Source organism: Saimiri boliviensis, chromosome 12 (genome assembly GCF_048565385.1).
Source record: "Saimiri boliviensis isolate mSaiBol1 chromosome 12, mSaiBol1.pri, whole genome shotgun sequence".
NCBI classification, from domain to species: Eukaryota; Metazoa; Chordata; class Mammalia; order Primates; family Cebidae; genus Saimiri; species Saimiri boliviensis.
Window position 1 is genome coordinate 62,869,362 of NC_133460.1, and position 22,709 is coordinate 62,892,070.

The 22,709-nt window shown below is 47.0% G+C and overlaps 1 pseudogene; it reads left to right on the forward strand.

The window, feature by feature from the left end:
- The first annotated feature begins 591 nt into the window (after positions 1–591).
- Positions 592–20,360, forward strand: LOC120363148 (histone-lysine N-methyltransferase PRDM9-like; annotated as a pseudogene).
- The last annotated feature ends 2,349 nt before the right edge of the window (positions 20,361–22,709 follow it).

Below are 22,709 nucleotides of genomic sequence, written 5' to 3' on the forward strand. Positions count from 1 at the left end.
TTACTCCTGGATTTTTCCTGAATCCCCAGGAACGTTTCTCATAGATAGGATTTGGGGATCTCTATGATCCCCAAATCCTATCTGTGAGAAATGTTCATTTTGCCTTGCTGAAACAAAACCCTGCTCCTCAGTGTGACCCAAGTCCCAGCAGTCGGGGGGCCTCAAGTTTCCCTTAGGACTCCTCTGGCTCTCACTCCTTAGGACTCCCCTTAAACACCCATAGCTACAAGCCTCCAGGCCCCTGTGCCACCCTGCTCCCCCTCTCCAAATGAGCCAAGCTGCAGGGGAACTGAAAGAACAAAATCCAGCTTACATTAGGTGGTAGTTCATGGCCAGTAGAGACCTTCCCATCCCATAAGTACCCCCAGACCTCCCTGAGGTGCTCAAGACCTCACCAGGAACCCACATTTTCCTGCTGTGAACACCCCAGCCAAATGCAGAAGACAGAACCTGGTTCTGGGTAGTGGTCAGGGCTGTTGCCCCCTCTTAGCACCTTCTCCTTCCACAGGAGCCTTTGGCTTCGGAGCTGGGAGAATCGGGCCCTTCCCACACTTGGAAATGAAGCAGGGCCTTCTAGACAGTCCCAGCACCATGAGCCCTGAAAGGTCCCAAGAGGAGAGCCCAGGAGACACAGGGAGAACAGAGCAGAAGCCTATGGCGAGAGGTGGGGGAGGCGAAGCCAGACTCATCGCAGGAGCTGGTCTCTGGGGTGCTGCAGACTCCTGGCCTGTACCCCTGGGTGACCCTGTCTGCATGTGCATGGAACAGGGGCAGCTGGTCCTGGCCAGGACACTGGAGAGAAAAGAACACTGGCATCAGGGACTGCTCTGCGTCAGCAGAGAGCTAGGAAAATGCTCGGTGTCTTCTCAGTTAGACAGGATGCAATCTGGAGAAGAAGGGAAAGTCTACGTTTCACAGAGACTCCCAGAGGCCCCAGGCCAAGCTCTACACACAGAGTAGAGGAAAAGCACCCACTCGACGTGTACTAGTAAATCACTGATAGACTCTGTTACTTCCTCTAGGTCAAAGATGCCTTCAAAGACGTTGCCATATACTTCTCCAAGGAAGAATGGGCAGAGATGGGAGACTGGGAGAAAACTCGCTGTAGGAATGTGCAAAGGAACTATAATGCACTGATTACTATAGGTAACCAGAGTGCTAGGCCCATACCAGCTTGGAAACAAAACAGGTCTTTGGTCCTATGTCATTTCAGTTCTCAGGTAGTGGTATCTGCCCGCAGTTCCCTTTTGTATGAAGACAAATCTGGAGGGAAATTGTGTTCTTTCGTGTCAGTGTGGGGCTGAGTGTGGATACTGACCATGCAGAAGTCACATCTTGACCTTGTTCAGGACTCTGCCAGCTCTTCAGACTGAGCCACACTGGCTTTGTGGTCCTTTCCACTGCCACTGCCCTTTGTTCCTCTGCCCAGCTCTTCCCTTTCAGAACAAACTTTTTGCTTCATTTCAGGTCTCAGAGCCACTCAACCAGCTTTCATGTGTCACCGAAGGCAGGCCAGCAAACTCCAGGTGGATGACACTGAAGATTCTGATGAAGAATGGACACCTAGGCGGCAAGGTAAGAGGAAAGCAGAATTTTTTATTTTTTTATTTTTATTATTTTTGAAGCAGAGTCTTGCCCTGTCACCCAGGCTGGAGTACAGTGGTGCAGTCTCAGCTGACTGCAGCCTCTGCCTCCTGAGTCCAAGCAATTCTCCCACCTCAGCCTCTCGAGTAGCTGTGACATGGTGGTGCACACCACCATGAGCCACCGTGCATAGCCCCCCGTAAGATTTAGAGTGACCTATAGCACCTGAAATCCCAGCAGTTTGGGAGGCCAAGGCAGGCGTATCACTTGAGGTCTGGAGTTTGAGACCAGCTTAGCCAACGTGGTGAAACCCTGTCTCTATTAAACATACACACAAAAAAAATTAGCTGGGCGTGGTGGTGGGTGCCTGTAATCCCAGATACTCAGGAAGCTGAGGCTGGAGAAGTGAGTGGCTCACTGCAACCTCTGTGTCCTGGGTTCAAGCAATTCTCCTGCCTCAGCCTCCCAAGTAGCTGGGACTACAGGTGCCCACCACCACACCCAGCTAATGAATCTTTATAGTTTTCTGTATGTAAGATCATGTCATCTGCAAACAGAGATAATTTTACTTCTTTCTTTCAATTCGGATGCCTTTTATTTCTTTACCTTGCCTAATTGTTCTGGCTGTGACTTCCAGCACTATGTTGAACAGAAGTAGGAAGACTGGAAATCCTTACCTTGTTTATGACCTAAGAAGAAAGGCTTTCATTTTTCATCATTGACTATGATGTTAAAAATGGACTTTTCTTATGTGACCTTTTATGTTGAGGTGATTTCCTTCTATTCTGAGGTTGTTCAATGTGTTTGTCATGAAAGGCCAATTTACATTTTAAAAATAAATGTAATAGATACTTTATGAATATAGGATGAAACAAACATGAAGTTTCTTCTATTTTTTTTTTAATCTTGAGAATATTAGCAATGCCCCCATAGAAGCATAGGCCTTAATGATACCTCAGAAAACATTTTTAAATCACCCTCAGATAATACTTGGATCATCACTATCTGGTTCAGAATTCAGAGCCAGGCATGGTGGCTCATGCTTGTAATCCTAGCACTTTGGAAGGCCAAGGTGGGTGGATCACCTGAGGTCAGGAATTCAAGACCAGCATGGCCAACATGGAGAAACCCTGTCTCTACTAAAAGTACAAAAATTAGCCAGGTGTGGTGGCACACAACTGTGGTTCCCAACAACTTGGGAGGCTGAGGTAGGAGAACCACTTGAACCCGAGAGGCAGAGGTTGCTGTGAGCTGAGATTGTGCCACTGCACCACAGCCTGGGCCACAAAGGAAGACTCCATCTCAAAAAAAAAAAAAAAAAAAAAAAAAAAAAAAAAAAAAGAAAAAAGAAAGAAAAACAAAACCTCCAGAGTTTGGAAACATTTACCAACCAAACCACTGATTTCTCGTCACCTTTTAGTCAAACCTCCTGGGATTGCCTTCAGCGTGGAACAGAGTAAACACCAGAAGCTAAGTATTTCCCAAATCCTACTGACAAGAAATCTTCCTCCTAGATCCAACACAGGTAAAAGAAGAATGTACAGAATGTCCTAGAACTACTGCCTTCCTTTCCTGCTCTCTTGCACAATGTCTGAGGCCATGATTATTTTAAGAGTTAATAAGTACAGTAATAATAATCACTACTATAGTGTTATTTTCTCAATATTTAAGAGTTTATTTTAAGCATTTTACATGAATAAACTTCACATATCATACCTATTCAACTTTACGTATAGTTCCTATTAAGTAGCTGCTGTAACTATAGCCATTTTCTCGATGAGAAAACTGACGTATAAAAATGTTCAATTATAGGCCTGGAATCACATGCAGTCTAATCCAAACCTCCTTCTCTAAAGCACTTACAATATCATTAAAAGTTTCATAGTTTTATAAAGTTTATGCTGCCTTACCCATATATCTTTGCATCATTCATTCAACTGACTTTTCAACCTCAGTTTTTCTCTGTTACAGTACAGTAAGATTTGCACTAAAACACTCTGATTAAGGGAAGGTTCCAAGTAAATAGACAATTCATACTGTGATGGTCCCAGAAGGAGATAGGGTCCCTCCCCTCATAAGGGACCCATTCTGATCAGAGGAAGCAGCTTCCAGCCCTGAGGAGTTTCAAGTTTGAAGACTGAGAAACAACAAACAAGAAAATTGTTTAGGACTTCATATAGGTTACACCTATTAAGAAAAAATATTTTCTGGAACTGATTTCAAATGCTCATTCCTGTAGTAGAAGGCAGTAACAGCTCCTTCCTCTGGGCTCCAGTAAGGGAACTCTCATGCTGTCTGGAATCATTTGTTTAGCCTGCCTGCTGCCTCTGTGCTGTGAGCTCTTCAGGAGTCTGGTCCATACTTGATTCTTCTTAGAACTCCTAAGCCTGGCTCAGGGCCTCTGAGAGCCTCCTGAGTGTTTTCTGAATGAGTGATTCCAAATTTATGAAATAAACTATAGGTAACAGGGTCAAGGAATGCTGAAAATATCTTTGAGTTAGATTTCAACTGCAGAGATGGTATCAGGACTATGAGATAATGTTTGTTTGTTTGTTTGTTTGTTTTTGGTGGGGCAGGGATTTGAGACAGGGTCTCACTCTTTCACCCATGCTGGAGTGCAATGGCTCAATCTCAGTTCACTGCAACCTCCATCTTCTAGGTTAGTGACATCCTACCGCCTCAGCCTCCTGAGTAGCTGAGACCACAAGCGTGCACCACCACACCTGGCTAATGTTTGTATTTTTTTGTAAAGACAGGGTTTTGCCATGTGGCTCATGCGGGTCTTGAACTCCTGGGCTCAAGCAATCCTTCCACCTCGGCCTCCCAAAGTGCTGAGATTACAGATGTGAGCCACCACACCCAGTCTGTGAGAATAATTATTTATTTATTTTATTTTATTGAGACAGAGTTTCACTTTTGTTACCCAGGCTGGAGTGCAGTGATGTGATCTTGGCTCACTGCAACCTCCACTTCCTGGGTCCAAGTGATTCTCCTGCCTCAGCCTCCCAAGTAGCTAGGATTACAGGCACCCACCACCATGCCTAGCTAGTGTTTTGTATTTTTTGTAGAGGTGAGGTTGGCCAGGCTGGTCTTAAACTCCTGACCTTAGGTGATCCACCTGCCTCAGCCCCCCCAAAGCACTGGGATTACAGGTGTGCACCCCCATACCCAGCCAAAAAAAATTATTACTCTCACATTCACACTGTATTAAGTAGCTCATGAAACACTTTGGTGAACATTATTATCTTTCATATTTCCTATAATATTAAGAATTAGAACCAGGCCTGGTGGCTCACACCTGTCATTCCAGCACTTTGGGAGGTGAGGGTGGGCAGATCACCTGAGGTCAGGAGTTTGAGACCAGCCTGGCCAATATGGTGAAACCCCATCTCTACTAAAACTACAAAAATTAGCCAGGCGTGGTTGTGGATGCCTGCAATCCCAACTACTCAGGAGGCTGAAGCAGAAGAATTGCTTGAATCCAGGAGGTAGAGGCTGCAGTAAGCTGAGATTGTGCCACTGCACTCCAGCCTACGCAACAGAGCAAGACTCCCTCTCTAAAGAAAGGAAGAAAGAAAGCAAGAAAGCAAGAAAGCAAGCAAGCAAGCAAGCAAGAAAGAACATGGGCCAGGCACGGTGGCACACACCTATAATCCCAGTACTTCAGGAGGTCAAGATGGGTAGATCAATTGTGGTGAGGAGTTCAAGACCAGCCTGCCCAACCTAGCGAAACCTTGTCTCTAATAAAAATACAAAAATTAGCTGGGCATGGTGGTGCACACCTGTAGTCCCAGCTACCCAGGAGGCTGAGGCAGGAGAATTGCTTGAACCTGGGAGGTGGAAGTTGCAGTGAGCCGAGATCACACCACAACACTCCAGACTGGGTGACAGAATGAAACTCCATTTCACCAAAAAATAAAATAAAATACGTGTTAGCCAGGTGTAGTGGCACGTGCCAGTAATCCCAGCTTCTCGGGAGGCTGAGGCCAGAGAATCTCTTCAATATGGGAGGCGGAGGCTGCAGTGAGTTGAGATCATGCCAGTGCACTCCAGCCTAGGCAACAGAGTGAGACTCCCTCTCAAAAAAATTAGCATGTATGCCAGTTTCTGGATTGGGAAACTAAAGAGAATTAGCTAACAATACACCCTTATTCAAGCAGACAAGCAGAACTGGTACAGGAACTAAGTAATTCCAAAACCAAATATTCTTTCCAGGATATGGCAATGTGCAAATCTGACATCACTTTCTTAGTTTTCTAGATACATTTTTGCCAGTCATCTCTGTTCTGTTCCCAACCTTACTGCTCTTTTACTTCATTTTCCAGATGTGCCTTGTCCCTCTGTGTTTTTCCACATTTCCCCTTCCATCAAATGTCTGCTAGTTTATAGAAGATTCCCTTCTTCTCTGTTAGCCCTTACCCTCTTCTTTCACAGACCTGTTGATTCTCCAGATAGTCTTCCCAAGTTTTCTTCCTCCCTCCCTTTAACTTCTATAGAGAATTTTGAGAGAAAGTTGAAGGAAAGAGCCTTAAGACATGGGTTATAGTCCCAGATTCACTACCCACTTGGAACTTCTCTTTTCCCTCTTGTATTTAGATACTCTAGGTATTTCCAAGGTTTGAAGCATTAACTAGAGTCACACATATGAAAAGACGCTGCAAGCCTTAAAGAGCTAAAGAAATGCATGTTATTGTTTAATATGTGACTCACATTCAAGGGAATGCCCAAGGCATCATTCAGCAATGAATCTAGTTTGAAGAAATTGTCAGGAATGGCAAAGGTACTGAATACAAGTGGCTCAGAGCAGGCTCAGAGACCAGTGTCCCCTCCTGGAGAAGTGAGTACCTCTGGACAGCACTCTAGAGTAAAACCGGGTAAGAAAAAATATTTAGGGGGACTTCAATCCCTCTATGTCCTCTAGAAAGGTTGATGAGTATGGTCTGCATATGTGGGGTAGAGTTTGGATAGCCTGGGCTTAAGCTGGACTCAATTGTGAGACCAGAAGTTAGATGCAGCATTTTGTTAAAATTATTTATTTATTTGTTCACTGCGACCGAGTCTCACTCTGCCGCCCAGGCTGAGTGCAGTGGCACGATTTTTGGTTCACTGCAACCTCTGCCTCCCAGGTAATAACAATTCTCATGCTTCAGTCACCCAAGTAGCTCGAATTATAGGTATGCACTACCAAGCCTAGCTAATTTTTGTATTTTTAGTAGAGACAGGGTATCACCATATTGGCCAGGCTGGTTTCGAACTCCTGGTCAAGTGACCAGCTCACCTCAGCCTCCCAAAATGCTGGGGTTACAGGCTTGAGCCACCATGTCCAGTCTTGGATACAGTATTGAATAGCATGTAAGAACATTAATTTTGAAGTCACTCACTTGGGTTATAATCTACCTAGAAGCATTGGGTCCCTGGGCAAATGTTATAAAATCTCTGAGCCCTTGAATGGTAATCTGTAAAATGAGATCAAGGACATATAGTTCATATATTGTTTGAAATAATTAAATATAAATGAATTGATACGTGCAAAGTGTTCAAAAAGTACCTCTCTGATAATAGATATTCCTTTGTGCATTTGTACATTTCCTCTTCCATAAAATGTCTATTAGTTTATAGAAGATCCCCAGATGTAATGTGCCCTCAAGAAATATTTTCTTAAGGACTAAATGCATGAATGAAACATTTTACAAGTAGAAAGGTTGGGAGGTTAATGAGATAATGGGAACGGTCAGAACTAAAATTGAATAGGCAGTGGCTCACGCCTGTAATCCCAGCACTTTGGGAGGCCGAGGCGGGTGGATCACGAGGTCAAGAGATCGAGACCATCCTGGTCAACATAGTGAAACCCTGTCTCTACTAAAAATACAAAAAATTAGCTGAGCATGGTGGCGCGTGCCTGTAATCCCAGCTACTCGGGAGGCTGAGGCAGAAGCATTGACCAAACCCAGGAGGCGGAAGTTGCAGTGAGCTGAGATCGTGCCATTGCACTCCAGCCTGGGTAACAAAAGCGAAACTCTGTCTCAAAAAAAGAAAAAAAAAAATTGAATAGGCATCTGAAGTCAGTGCGGGTGTGGGGTCTAAGTCCCTCTGAAGCAGTAAAGAGGGGGGACTGGAATATGTAGCAAGGTAGATCCTCATTAGATGGCAGGAGATTTCACATTTTCTTATGAAACAGAGACAAACACCCCAGTCTCCCAATTTTACCCATTTCCTTTTCTCCAACCTAGAACTCAGGAGGAAGCAGACTGAAGGAAAGATGTATAGACTGCGAGAAAGAAAGGGTCATGCATACAAAGAGGTCAGCGAGCCCCAGGATGATGACTACCTCTGTAAGTGACCCTCTTGGCCACTCACACAGTTGGCTGTTATGTCCTGGTACAGTAATTTCATCATTTGATCCCCAAATCATTCCTTTACTCTGATGAGTTAGAGTACAGGACTGTGGCTAAGTAATGTGAGTGCCAAGCTCTTTCTGAAGCTCTTTTATCAAGGAACTTGGATTATAACTTTCCTAATCCCTGCTGCCCTCACTTCCAGATTGTGAGATGTGTCAGAACTTCATTGACAGCTGTGCTGCTCATGGGCCCCCAACATTTGTGAAGGACAGTGCAGTGGACAAGGGGCATCCCAACCATGCAGCCCTCAGCCTGCTCCCTGGACTGAGAATTGGGCCATCAGGCATCCCTCAGGCTGGGCTTGGAGTATGGAATGATGCCTCTGATCTGCCGCTGGGTCTTCACTTTGGACCCTATGAGGGCCGAATTATAGAAGATGAAGAGGTAGTCAACAATGGATACTCCTGGCTGGTAAGAATTACCTGCCATTTCCCCTGTTCTGTCTTCCCACATCCCTTCTGTGCCTTTGCTGGGACAGCACCATCTTCATGTTAGCTTACAGGCAGAGATAACGTGGTTAGCTCTGTGTACTCAAGGGTCTTTGCATGAACATGGAACTTCTATTTAGAGATCAGAAGGTATATGGGAGCAGAGTGGTACAAAGACAACAAGTGCATCCTCCCTTGTGGGGCTTCTGCTCTGACTGGACAAATCAACTCAGATGTGCAGATGATGACTATGGTGCATACCATGTGGTCTGAACTGGCAGCTGAAGCCATGCAGGCCCAAAGGCTACTGATGACATGGAGTAAAATAATTCTTCTTATTTTTACTCTCTAAAAAGCCTTTACCTTATTTTTCTGAAACTCAGATCACCAAAGGGAGAAACTGCTATGAGTATCTGGATGGAAATGATAAATCCTGGTCCAACTGGATGAGGCAAGGCCAGGAGTTTCAGAACCAACCTTCCTCTCTCACAATCCCGGATTTCTTTCCTTCTCATCATGGCACCTTCAATGATTTCCACATTCCGTGTTTCTATTTTCTCCACACAGTGCTGTTTTATACCATCAACATTTAGAAATAAAAGATAAAAATATAGACATTATGATTTATTGGTATCAAAACATAAATCTGTATGTTAGACAAAAATAAGGCACCAAGATACACCTTGAGAAGCCTAGATTCACGGGGACACTGCATTCATGCTTTATGTAATCCATATTTATTAAGCACTTGGTATGTTCCAGGCTAGGAAGTGAAGTTCATAATTGAACAGGTCATACAACCCATGTCCTATGTGGAGGATGTATTGCAGATGGACATGAAACATTTGGTTATAGGAACATTTAACTACAATTTTCTTATTTTTTTAAGAAGCACACATTACCAAAACAACCTGAAACAAAGGACCTTTAATCTGTGAGGGCAGCAAATCTTCCTGGCCTGAGTAAAATTAAAACTGAAGCCTAAGGAGACGTGAGCTGCTGGATGACCCAGCCCCTTCCCACAGTGGGCTCTCGTTTTACCAGAGAATCGGAAAATGAATAAACTATTACCGTTCTGTTATCGGGCCAAGAGAAATAGGCTTCTAAGTTTCTCTGGAAACCTGGGCAAGGCAGGTGAACGGCACCTGGGTGAACTGTAGGATGACTGAGGAAGGCTTCTCAAAGCAAGATGGACTAGGGCTGAATGTAGAATGATGTACGCTAATCTAGAAGCAGAGTACATGATCAAGCACCAAGTTCTGTGGCATAAAAAAGAATTAATTTAGAGTTTAGAGAAGCTAGGCTTTGATGTGTTTTATGGTCAATCAAGTTGGAGGTAAGTCCAGAGTTGGGCTTTGAAAAAATGGTTGATTGCGCACAGCAGGGACACATTCCAGGCAGCACGAGCACTGCAGTCAAAATCGTAAGTTCATATGACCTTGTGAAAGAGATTTAGAAAAGAACAGAAGGCTCCCAGAGGAGTGGTGGGGGAGTGGTCAGCACTAGACCATGGGGTCCTAGACCAGCAGGTGATGGGCCCGACCTGGATCTGACAGATACTGAGAACTCACTGCCTCTTTTCTTTCCCTTTGCTCCCTTGACCCCAGGTATGTGAACTGTGCCCGGATGATGAGGAGCAGAACCTTGTGGCCTTCCAGTACCACAGGCAGATCTTCTATAGAACCTGCCTAGTCATTAGGCCAGGCTGTGAACTGCTAGTCTGGTATGGGGATGAGTAAGGCCAGAAACTGGGCATCAAGTGGGGCAGCAAGTGGAAGAAAGAGCTCATGGTGCTGCAGGAGTGGCCACAGGAAACATCTCTCGGACACCGAATATTGGAGGAAGGAGTTCATTAAGCCGGGAGCCAGGTGTCATATTTGCCTAATATACAAGCTTGCCTGACAAAAGAAGTTTCCTTCTTTATATAGGGTTATACTTTAGATGCTACACGTGGAAGAATCTTAGGTTTAGAGCTTAACATATGAAAAGGGTCTCTGTTTACAGTCTTAGGAATTACATATGAAAAGGGTTTCGGTTTACAGTCTTAGGAATTACATATGAAAAGGGCTTCAGTTTATAGTCTTAGGAATGAGAAGGGGAAGTTTACAGTCTTAGGAAAAGGGAAGTTGATCTGAGATGCCTGGGTCTCCCTCTTCATTCCCCCCTTTGAGACCCTCACCACTTTATAATATTAGTGAGAGGTCTCACTTTCCAGATTTTCTGAAGAAACAGACTGATAATGTTTCATATAATACACTTGTGAGGTCACTTTTTGGCTAACTACAGTAGGGATGAATCCCCTATTCATCTGAAGGAACAGGGGCAGTAGACAAGGGAGCAGTAAACAAACACCTATTACAACACTTATGATGAGGGTTTTGAATCCTCCCAAGGATAAGAACCAACCTCCAAACAAGGACTCAGGGTTAAATCCGCACCATACCTGTACAGGCACATGTGCCAGTTTGGTCATGTCTCACACAATATCCTCCACTGCTTGCCCCTGGTCATCTATGTGCAGACGGCAGTTGGTTAGACTGAATTTTCCCTAGACTCCTCCTTCGGCTGCTAGCAGATAATCTAGGGCCAGTTGGTTCTGATAGATTGCGTTTCTCATTTGAGTTTGTTGTCGGGCCAAGAGGGACAGAGCTTTGCTCATTTCATTAGTATTTCCAAAACAGCCTGCACCCGGATGATCTGGTTGAGCATGTAAAGGGGGGTCCGGTATCCCCATTAGCCATCCTCAGCCCATGTGGCCAGCCCATAGTACTCAATAATTCTCTCCGGTGGCCGCTCATCATCTGTCCAATTGCCTAGTTTTAGGTTTCTCTTCTCCCTAGCGGAGTAAACTGAATGCTCTTAACAGCTCTTAACTGCTATTTGGCAGGGGGCAGATGCCGCCCTACTTATGAGCTACTGAATCCAATCAGGAATTTCCCAGGGCCACGGAGGTGCAGGCCCTCTGATGTCCTCGGCATTGCACCACCACCACTCTCCAGACCATTTCTAGGAGCTGCAAAATGATACTTTATTTCTTTTCCCCCTGAAGCTAACAGGCCTCTCTCTTTGAACAATGCTCCAGGTACTCGGAGAGTCGGAAGGCATAAATGTTTACCAACTTATCTTTACTCAGCTCTAGGGCTTGAGTTAAACAATGAGTTCAGCCTTTTGAGCTGAGGTGCCCTGAGGCAGGGATTTGGCCTTGCTTACAGTGTCTAGAGTTACCTCGGCGTAGCCTGCACATCTGTCCCCTCGTGGACTGACAAAGCTGCTCCCATCCACATACAACTCCCAGTCTGCTACTGTCCATGGCTGATCCCAAGGATCAGGCCTGCTGGAATAGACTCTGTCCAGGACTTAACACAGTTGTGTTCAACAGGACCCTCTGACATTGGGAGCAAAGTGACGGGGTTTAAGGTGTTGCAGACTTCAATGGTGATGCAGGGATTTTTACATAGCAGGCCCTGGCATTTGGTCAGCCTAACATTTGATAACCAGTGGTGCCCTCTGGTATTCATTAGAGTCACTACTGCATGAGGTACCTTGATATTCAGATCCTGTCTCAGAGTTAGCTTATCTGCTTCTTGTGCTAGCAGAGCAGTTGCTGCCAGGGCCCTTAAGCATGGGGGTCATCCTTTGGAAACTCCATCCAGCTGCTTGGAGAGGTAAGCTACAGGCCTGGGCCAAGGTCTTACTGTTTGAACTAGGACCCCAATTGCCACTTTTTCTCTTTCTGCCACATATAATGTGAAGGGCTTTGTTAAATCAGGCAGCCCCAAAACTGGAGCTGACATTAGTTTTGTATTCAGTTCCTGATAGGCCTGACACTGCTGGGATCCCCATTCGAAGGGCTCCTTGTCTCCCCCACTTTGTCACATCATAGAGGGATCTGGCTAGTACTGCAAAGTTTGGAAATCCACAATTTACAAAACCCACTGCTTCCAGGAGCTCTCTCAACTGCTTTTTAGTCTCAGGTTCTGTCACTTTGCAAGTGGCTTGCTTCCTCTCTGCTTCTAGGCTGCATTCCCCCTTCCAGATGGTAAGCCTCAGATACTGCATTTGCTGTTTGGAAAATCTGGGCTTTCCTTTTAGACCCTTTATACCCACAGTCCTCCAGGTGCCAAAGTAAGGCATTTGTTTGCACATCCGACTGCCGTGGGGTGTCCTGATAGAAGGTTATCAGCATACAAGGGGCAGCATGCAAGCAAGAAGCTTCTGGGGGGCGGTCACGGGCTGATGCCTCCCCAAGGATGATGAGAGAGTTTTTTGAGCTCCGGGGAAGCTGGGTCCAGGTGTATTGAGTGGTCACACCTGCTTCTGGGTTTCTGCCATTGAAATGCAAATAGTTCTTTTGACCCTCTGAGGTCAGTCCAATGCTAAGGAGGTATTCTTTAAGTCCAATTAAGTGAACCAACTATCTTCTACTGGCAATAATCCCAACTGCGTATATGAGTTGGGTGCAAAGCCACACAAGCCCTGCATGGGCCTGGGTGATAATATCAGTCTTCTGCTTCTGGCTAGGAAGGCTCCACCCTCCTTCCCAAGGGACAATGAGAGCCTGGATGACCCCTGCCTAAGGCATTTTAGCTGCAGGGAATCTCCTTTTTGGATGGCATAGTGGCCCTCGATTTGCACAACAGGTTTTGCCAGAGAAGGCCAGTAGGGGCAGTCCATTAAGTACAAGAAAGTCTGTTCTCTTAACACCTTAATAGCTCTAACAATATTGGTTCTGTTTTTTCCATGGGGGGTTACAGGGCTGTCGTCCGGACTGTGGGCTCTGTGGGGGCATATGTGTCTGGCCCCTCTCTCTTTTAGTCCAGTGGCCCTTCCATTAGATTGAACAGAGCCTCTTCACTTTTTATCTGGATCCTCGTGCTTTAAGATCGCCCTGGTCTCCCATTAACTGTGGGCATTTTTTTCCAATATCCTGTTTCTTGACAAAATGCACACTGATTGCGTTGCAGGCACAGGTGGGCAGACTGTGAGGCTTTCCAGGAACACCCCTTTTTCCACACTCTTGAGGGTGTTCCTCTCATAGCAGCAGCTATCAAGTCAGCCTTCTGTTGAGCCTGACGTTCCCTTTCCCTATGACTTTCCCTCTGGCTTAGATAAGCCTCTTGGTTTACAAATGCCTGGTTAGCCACTTCCAATAACTGAAGTATTCATACATGCAAATCCTGCCTGTTTCGGCCACTGAATTTGCCTGGACTTGGGAGTACATGTTTCTCGGCGGCAAGGGGGATAGTGGTTTCTAGCAATCTATCCCATGGCTACTAAAACAATCGCTGACTGCTCTCTTAGCCACTTTGGTGGGTTCAAAACTAACTGCAACCACGAGTCTATGTATGGAAATTGATCAAGCTGTTCTAGTTCGCTGCCTTACTTTGGAGACAAGGGGCCTCTCTAGGGTCCCCTCTGGGTCCCAATCCACCCTAAATGCTGGCCAATCTTTCCTACATAAAACCCTTAATTTCTCTGGTGTCATAGTTACTTTATAATCCCCGCTAAATCCCTTCTTGAAATTTTTCAGCATGATTTCTAAAGGGGTGGGCTTGCTTTGGGAGTGACCCATGTTAACAATTCAAAGAAACAATTCCCACAGTTAGGAGAGTATCAGTTCACCCACAGCAGCCCATGACTAGCAAGATGCAGCACAGAACACTCTCCAATTTACATTCACTTCAATCCCTTTACAATGCACAGAGGCTTTTTCACTCAGCCTTATGTGGCTGTCTCTTAATTTTTACAAATTGCTTGACACACGAGGCCATTCCTAATGGGCCCAATACCTTTTACGACTGATGAGGCCAGCCGGACACAACTACACAGAGACACACATCCACACACAGACACACATCTGAATGCTCTCCTTCCAATTCAAAACCGTAAGCAAAAGCTTCCAAGGTCACACACATTCACACACAGACACACATCTGAATGCTCTCCTTCCAATGCAACTGAGGGCTACCTTCCAACATGCCAATCTGGCACCCGTGGGTGATCAGGCCATGCTTCCACCCAGTGGGGTGGGCTACTTTCCTGGGTACAACGACACACACACATCCAAATGCCCTCCTTCCAATGCAACAGAGAGCTACCTTCCAACGTGCTGATCTGGTACCCGTGGGTGATCAGGCCATGCTTCCACCCAGTGGGGTGAGCTACTTTCCCGGGTACAATCTTACAAATTCAGTGTGCCGGACTTCCCCAAATGCTCATTCCTCCTCGGTGTTCAGCCACTGGGTGGATCCGGTCTGCAGGGCCTCCCTGCTCCACTCTGGTGAGACTTTTCCACCTGGAAAATACCTGCCCAGGAGTGCTCTCAGGATGCATCACTCCAGGGAGCAGGAGTCCCCCCGCAGGGATGCTCCACAGGGCTAGGCAAACCACCTAAGAGACTTTTCCCACCATCTGCTATCTGAGACTCGCTTCCAGGCCAACGCACCAAAATGTTGCAGGAGTGGCCACAGGAAACATCTCTTGGACACCGAATATTGGAGGAAGGAGTTTATTTGGCCAGGAGCCAGGTGGCATATTTGCCTAATATCCAAGCTCGCTTAACAAAGGAAGTTTTCTTCTTTATATAGGGTTATACTTTAGATGCTACATGTGGAAGAATCTTAGGTTTAGAGCTTAACATATGAAAAGGGTCTCTGTTCAGTCTTAGGAATTACATATGAAAAGGGTTTCAGTTTACAGTCTTAGGAATTACATATGAAAAGGGCTTAAGTTTACAGTCTTAGGAATGAGAAGGGGAAGTTTACAGTCTTAGGAAAAGGGAAGTTGATCTGAGATGCCTGGGTCTCCCTCTTCAATGGCAGGGAGAGGTAGGCATCACTATTACTCTTGTAACAGGACAAGAAAGAATTATCCTTGAGAATTTTCATGGTTTAACTCTTAAGCAGAGTAAAATGACATCTAAAGTCAGTAAAATTTCAGATCAGTGGCTTCCAAGATTAAAGATTCATGTTACACACTTTTGCCTCTTTGGAATGACTTTTATGTTTTTAATTTTTGATTTTATATTCTAAGTACTTCATGCACAAAATAAAGACAAAAATCAAGTTCTCAAACACCTCCAGCTCTCTTAACAAAGTAGTTTCTTATGGCATTTCCTTTTTTTTAATGATATGCATGTGTTGTTATTCATTCATTCATTCATTATCTCAATTAGCTGTCACATGAATTCCTACTCTGTGCCAGATGACATTGCACAGAGGCTGCCTCTGATGCTGCTTGAGGTTGCCTAGTCTAGCTGATATGTAGAAAAGGCCCAAGATGTGGGCATTTTGGATTTCTTAAGACGTAGTAAATAGAAGTTGCAAGAAGTATAAATATGAGTTGATCAAGACAATCAGAAAAACTACTCTTTAACAGATGACATGTAAATTAGGGAACCATATGAATACATACAGGCATATGTGTAATATCAGACAGCGATTGGTGCTTTGAAGAAACTGAATCCAGGAAGAGTACCTGGGGATCAGAGTGTGGCAGGGAACTGTCAGGGAAGGTTTCTCTCAGGAGACAGCATTTGAGAAGTGCATGTGCCTGTGGGCAAAGGGTTCTGGGGACTGGGCGCAGCTAGTGCATAGGTCCTGAGGCCAGAAATACTTCAGTTTTGGCTCATTTTTGGAAAACAGACCGCAGCTGGTCATCCCCTCAGAGCTACTCCAGTTTCTGGGTGAGAGGGAATAGTGACAGGGTGAAAGGGGGAGCACGGAGGTAAGCCTGATTAGGGATATTTTTTGAAACAAGATTTCCTATTGTATTTGAAATGGGCTCAGACTGAATGAAATAAATCAAGCATAAATACTTGATACGCAGCCTGAGAAAGAGCATATCCTCATTTTATGATCTGTGGAATCTGAAATAAAAGCAGCCCATGCACCTAGTTGGAGCAGCAGGCCCTTTAGTCAGTGGGACCTGGACCGCTCTGTGCTGGCCAACCTGAATCCCACTTCCTGATGGAGAACCAAGCACGTAACAGTCCTCGATTAAATATGTCATTTTGAATGAGACTCAAATTTAGATTTGCTCACACATCTTCTCTTTAACCACATTTGTGGATCTCCAGGTTGTGTTCCTAATCATTCTTTTCCCCTCCCTCTTAGGAAGTCTCTAAGGACAATCTCACCTAAGTCATCGAGTGTTATTTTTTAATAGAATAAAACAGCTGAAGACCTCATGTCAGTGAAAGTGCCCAGGGACCAGGGAGGAAGGATGTGGCAGAGGGTGATCAGGGAGGGTTTTACAAGACTTGGAAGATACCTGTAGTGTGGGGGAAAGGTCACTGCAGTTCCATCTGTGTGAGGAATGACACTGCCTCTGACGCTGCTTGAGGTTACCTAGTCTAATATATAGAAAAGGCCCAAGACGTGGGATTTCTGGATTTTGTAAGATGTAGTGAATAAAAGTGGAATGGAAAAATGGACTTTAAAGGTCCATCCAGCACTTGGTGGGAGCGAGCTTACATTGTTAACATATGAAGAATGATTGGTTCTTCATTTGATCTTCATGACTTCATATGTGGTAAGGCCTGACCAAAACATCTACCCTGACCAAAAACTTTCTCTTTCAGAACCAAAGCCGGAGATTCATCCATGTCCCTCATGCTGTCTGGCCTTCTCAAGTCAGAAATTTCTGTCATCATGTGGAACGCAATCATTCCTCTCAGAACTTCCCAGGAACATCTACAAGAAAACTACTCCAACCAGAGAATCCCGGCCAGGGGAAACAGGAAGAGGAGCAGCAATATTTTGATCCATGCAACTCTAATGACAAAACCAAAGGTCAAAAGATCAAAGAAAGGTCCAAAATCTTGAATACAAGGACATGGCAGAGGGAGATTTCGAGGGCCTTTCCTAACCCAACCAAAGGACAAATGGGGAGCTCTAGAGTGGAAGAAAGAATTATGGAAGGTGAGTCCAGAACAGACCAGAAAGTGAATCCAGTGGACATGGGCAAATTATTTGTGGGGGTGGGAATCTCAAGAATTGCAAAAGCCAACTATGGAGAGTGTGGGCAAGGTTTCAGTGATGTGTCAGATGTTAATGCACACCAGCGGACACACACCGGGGAGAAGCCCTGTGTCTGCAGGGAGTGTAGGCGGGGCTTTAGCCGAAAGTCAACCCTCCTCAGACACCAGAGGACACACACAGGGGAGAAGCCCTATGACAGCAGAGGTGTGGGCGGGGCTTTAGCCAGAAGTCAACCCTCCTAAGTCACCAGAGGACACACACAGGGGAGAAGCCCTATGTCTGCAGTGAGTGTGGGTGGGGATTTAGCCAGAAGTTACACCTCCTCAGTCACCAGAGGAAACACAAGGGGGAGAAGCCCTCTGTCTGCAGGGAGTGTGGGCGAGACTTTAGCCAGAAGTCAAACCTCCTCAGTCACCAGAGGAAACACACAGGGGAGAAGCCCTATGTCTGCAGGGAGTGTGGGTGGGGATTTAGCCATAAGTCAACCCACCTCAGACACCAGAGGACACACATGGGGGAGAAGCCCTATGTCTGCAGGGAGTGTGGGCGGGGCTTTAGCGGTAAGTCACACCTCCTGAGACACCAGAGGACACATACGAGAGAGAAGTCCCATGTTTCCAGGGAGTGTGGGCAGGTCTTTAGCCGGAAGTCAACAGTCCTCAGTCACCAGAGGACACACACGAGGGAGAAGCCCTATGTCTGCAGGGAGTGTGGGCAGGGCTTTAGCCATAAGTCAACACTCAGTCACCAGAGGAGACACACAGGGGAGAAGCCCTAAGAATGCAGGGAGTGTGGGCGGGGCTGTAGCTTTAAGTCACACCTCCTTGGTCACCAGAGGACACACACAGGGGAGAAGCCCTATGTCTGCAGGGAGTGTGGGCGGGGCTTTAGCCAGAAGTCACACCTCCTCAGATATCAGAGGACACAGGGAAGAAGCCCTATGTCTGCAGGGAGTGTGTGCGGGGCTTTAGCCAGAAGTCAATCCTCCTTAGACACCAGAGGACACACACAGGGAAGAAGCCCTATGTCTGCAGGGAGTGTGGTCAGGGCTTTAGCTTTAAGTCAACCCACCTCAGACACCAGAGGACACACATGGGGGAGAAGCCCTATGTGTGTAGAAAGTGTGAGCGGGGCTTTAGCGATAAGTCACATGTCCTCAGTCACCAGAGGGGACACACAGAGTAGAAGCCCTATGTCTGCAGGGAGTGTGGGCAGGGCTTTAGCTTTAAGTCACACCTCAGTCACCAGAGGACACACACAGGGGAGAAGACCTATGTCTGCAGGGAGTCTGGGCAGGGCTTTAGCCATAAGTCAACCCTCCTCAGTCACCAGAGGACACACACGGGGGAGAAGCCGTATGTCTGCAGGGAGTGTGGGAAGGGCTTTCGCCATAAGTCAACCCGCCTCAGTCACCAGAGGACACAAATGGGGGAGAAGCCCTATGTCTGCAGGGAGTGTGTGCGGGGCTTTAGCCAGAAGTCAACCCTCCTTAGACACCAGAGGACACACACAAGGGAGAAGCCCTATGTCTGCAGGGAGTGTGGTCAGGGCTTTAGCTTTAAGTCAACCCACCTCAGACACCAGAGGACACACACGGGGGAGAAGCCCTATGTCTGTATAAAGTGTGAGCGGGGCTTTAGCCATAAGTTACATGTCCTCAGTCACCAGAGGGGAAACACAGGGTAGAAGCCCTATGTCTGCAGGGAGTGTTGGCGGGGCTTTAAATAGAAGTCAACCCTCCTTAGACACCAGAGAACACACACAGGGGAGAAGCCCTATGTCTGCAGGGAGTGTGTACAGGGCTTTAGCCAGAAGTCAACCCTCCTTAGACACCAGAGGACACACACAGGGGAGAAACCCTATGTCTGCAGGGAGTGTGGTCTGGGCTTTAGCTTTAAGTCAACCCACCTCAGACACTAGAGGACACACACGGAGAAGCCCTATGTCTGTAGAAAGTTTGAGCGGGGCTTTAGCCATAAGTCACATGTCCTCAGTCACCAGAGGACACACACATGGGAGAAGCCCTATGTCTTCCGGGAGTGTGTATGGGCTTTAACTAGAAGTCAACCCTCCTTAGACACCAGAGGACAAACACAGGGGAGAAGCCCTATGTCTGCACGGAGTGTGGGCGTGGATTTAGCCAGAAGTCAACCCTCCTTGGATAACAGAGGACACACACAGGGGAGAAGCCCTGTCTGCAGGGAGTGTGGGCGGGGCTTTTGCCATAAGTCAACCCTTCTCAGTCACCAGAGGACACACACAGGGGAGAATCCCTATGTCTGCAGGGAGTGTGGGCAGGGCTTTCGCCATAAGTCAACCCTCCTCAGTAACCAGAGCACACACACGGGGGAGAATCCCTATGTCTGCAGGGAGTTAGGGTGAGGCTTTAGCCGGAAATCAAACCTCCTCAGTCACCAGAGAACACACACGGGGGAGAAGCCCTATGTCTGCAGGGAGTGTGTGCGGGGCTTTAGCCAGAGTCAACCCTCCTTAGACACCAGAGGACACACACAGGGTGGAAGCCCTATGTCTGCAGGGAGTGTGGTCTGGGTTTTAGCTTTAAGTTAACCCACCTCAGACACCAGAGGACACACATGGGGGAGAAGCCCTATGTCTGCAGAAAGTGTGAGCGGGGCTTTAGCCATAAGTCTCATGTCCTCAGTCACCAGAGGGGACACACATAGTAGAAGCCCTATGTCTGCAGGGAGTGTGGTCGGGGCTTTAGCCAGAAGTCAACCCTCCTTAGACACCAGAGGACACACACAGGGGAGAAGCCCTATGTCTGCAGGGAGTGTGGGCGGTGCTTTAGCCATAAGTCAACCCTCCTCAGTCACCAGAGGACACACACAGGGGAGAAGCCCTGTGACTGCAGGGAATGTGGGTGGGATTTTAGCCATAAGTCAACCCTCCTCAGTCACCAGAGGACACACACAGGGGAGAAGCCCTATGTCTGCAGGGAGGATGAGTAAGTCATTAGTAACAAAACTCATCTCTATAGCCACAAGAAGACAAATGTGGTCACCATACACTTGCACACCCCACCTCTGGCTTCAGAGGAAATCTACTCACCCCTTACATTCCCCGAGACTGTAAAGAGATCAGAAATAGATGATTAAAGAAATCTGCCACTTTCATGACTAGAGATGAAGAAGAAAAACAGAGTTTGTAAGTGTTCAGTGCAACGTCAACATGTGGTTCTTTCCCAGGCCGCTCCCCTCCACTTTTGCTTTTTGCTTCTTGTTCTAATAAATTTTGTTTCCATACAAATCTGAAGCCCAAGTGTGTACACCTTATTCTTCCCTTGTCCGAGAAGGCAGAATAGTCCAGAAGGGTCACAGAGAACTCCTGTGTTCAGCGCAAGCAACCCTAAACCCAAAACTCTAACCCTAACCCTTAACCCTTAACCCTAACCCCAAACCCGAATCCCCAATCCCCAACCCCTAACCCCTAACCCCTGACCCTGACCCTAACAACAAAAATGTCAATTTACTTCTATTAATGCCAGAAAGTAAAATTAAAATGAATTACGGTTTTGACATGTTAAAGCAAAAAAAGGAGGCCGTTAGCTGAGGTCTTGCCTAAGCAAATGGATACCAAACTTGGAGGCATTTAAACTGACTTTAAAAAATTAACAAACCAACTACAGTCAATGACAAAACCCCAGCCTCCAGCTGGCTGTATGACTAGAAACGCTGAAGGCAGTTGACTAGCTGGACCCAATGAGAAGCCTCATTTAGCTGCCATCACTTAGAGCTCAAAGCCCCAAGCCCTGTTTTCTGTTCTGGTGCTTCAGGCATAGTTTATGAACCTTTCCTTTGTTCAAACTGTTAAACTTTATTTTGCCTAAAATTCTTCTAACCCTAAACCCTAACCTGTAACCCCTAACTCCAACCCTAACTGTACGTTTCTACATTTGCATTGACACGTCAGCGTCATTAAGAGTGCTGTATTGGCAGGGCTGCAAAGGTAGCCAGATTTTATATTAACATTTTTCATACTGAGGCACGGCATGAACATTACAGTTGTTTTCTACAGGAGCACTGCGGGTGTTGTGATCGTATTTCAGATGTCATATCTGCCTTAGGAATGCTCCATTTGTGTTCTGAGGCTGCTTACTGCAGCCGCCTGGCCTTGTGCGGGGAGAACGAGGTGCACAGGACTCAGTGGCTTTTGGTGTCCAGTGTTCAACACCGAGACCTTCTTACCAGTCTCTGTGACTAGTAGTCGGGACTGCAAACAGGAAAAATTTTACTCACCGTGGACACGACCCAGAGTTGTCCCAAAGCAAGGTGGTGTCCCCAGGTCAGTGCTGAGGAAAACGCGGCTCTGCCACCGCAGTGCCCCCAACCACTCCATCCTAGGGTCCGTGCTGAGGAAGACGCAGCTCCGCCTGCACGCAGTGCCCCCAACATGTATACTAAAGAGAAAGGGACACATGCATGCTGGCGCTGCATTGCGATGCACGCACAGCAGCGCTGCGACGTGACGCAACACATGACGCGAGGCACACAGGGACGCCGGCGCCATGATGCGACGCAACGCATGCACGCACGCCAGCCCTGCGACACAACGCAACGCATGCACACCGGCTGCACACGGGCGCGGGAGCCTCAGGAATCTGAGAAGACGGCTTCGGGCGCCCCCTGCTGGCGCCCGGGCACTGCAGGGCCCTCTTGCTCACGGTGCTGTACCCGCGCCCCCTACTGGCAGCAAGGGACAATGCAGGGCCCTCTTTTTTTTTTTGAGACGGAGTCTTGCTGTGTCACCAAGGCTGGAGCGCAGTGGCAGTCTCAGCTCACCTCCACCTCCCGGGTTCAAGCGATTCTTCTGCCTCAGCCTCCTGGGTAGCTGGGACTGAAGGCGTGTGCCAAACGCCTAGCTAGTTTTTGTATTAGTAGAGACAGGGTTTTACCATGTTGGCCGGGATGTACTCGATCTCTTGATCCATGATCCACCTGCCTCGGTCTACCAAAGTGCTGGGATTACAGGTGTGAGCGACCGCGCCCGACTCCAGGACCTCTTAATAACAACATAGTGGTGGTATGCCCCCTGCTGGCTGCTGGGGGACCCTTATCCTTTCTTGAGCCAATGGGGGCCATGACCCAGTGAGCCAAGCTGGGACCCAGCTGCCACTCACTTTCCTGATGGGACACAGAAGCCTGGAGACAGCTTGGGACCCTGGACACGGACAGCCTCACTTTCTCCTCCCTGTTGTCCACGTTTCCCTCCAACTGGACCAGGCTTTGAGAAGCTGAGGTGGAGACACATCCCAATAGGCCAACCCACTGAGCCTTGGAGCCGCAAAGCTGCGAGCAGAA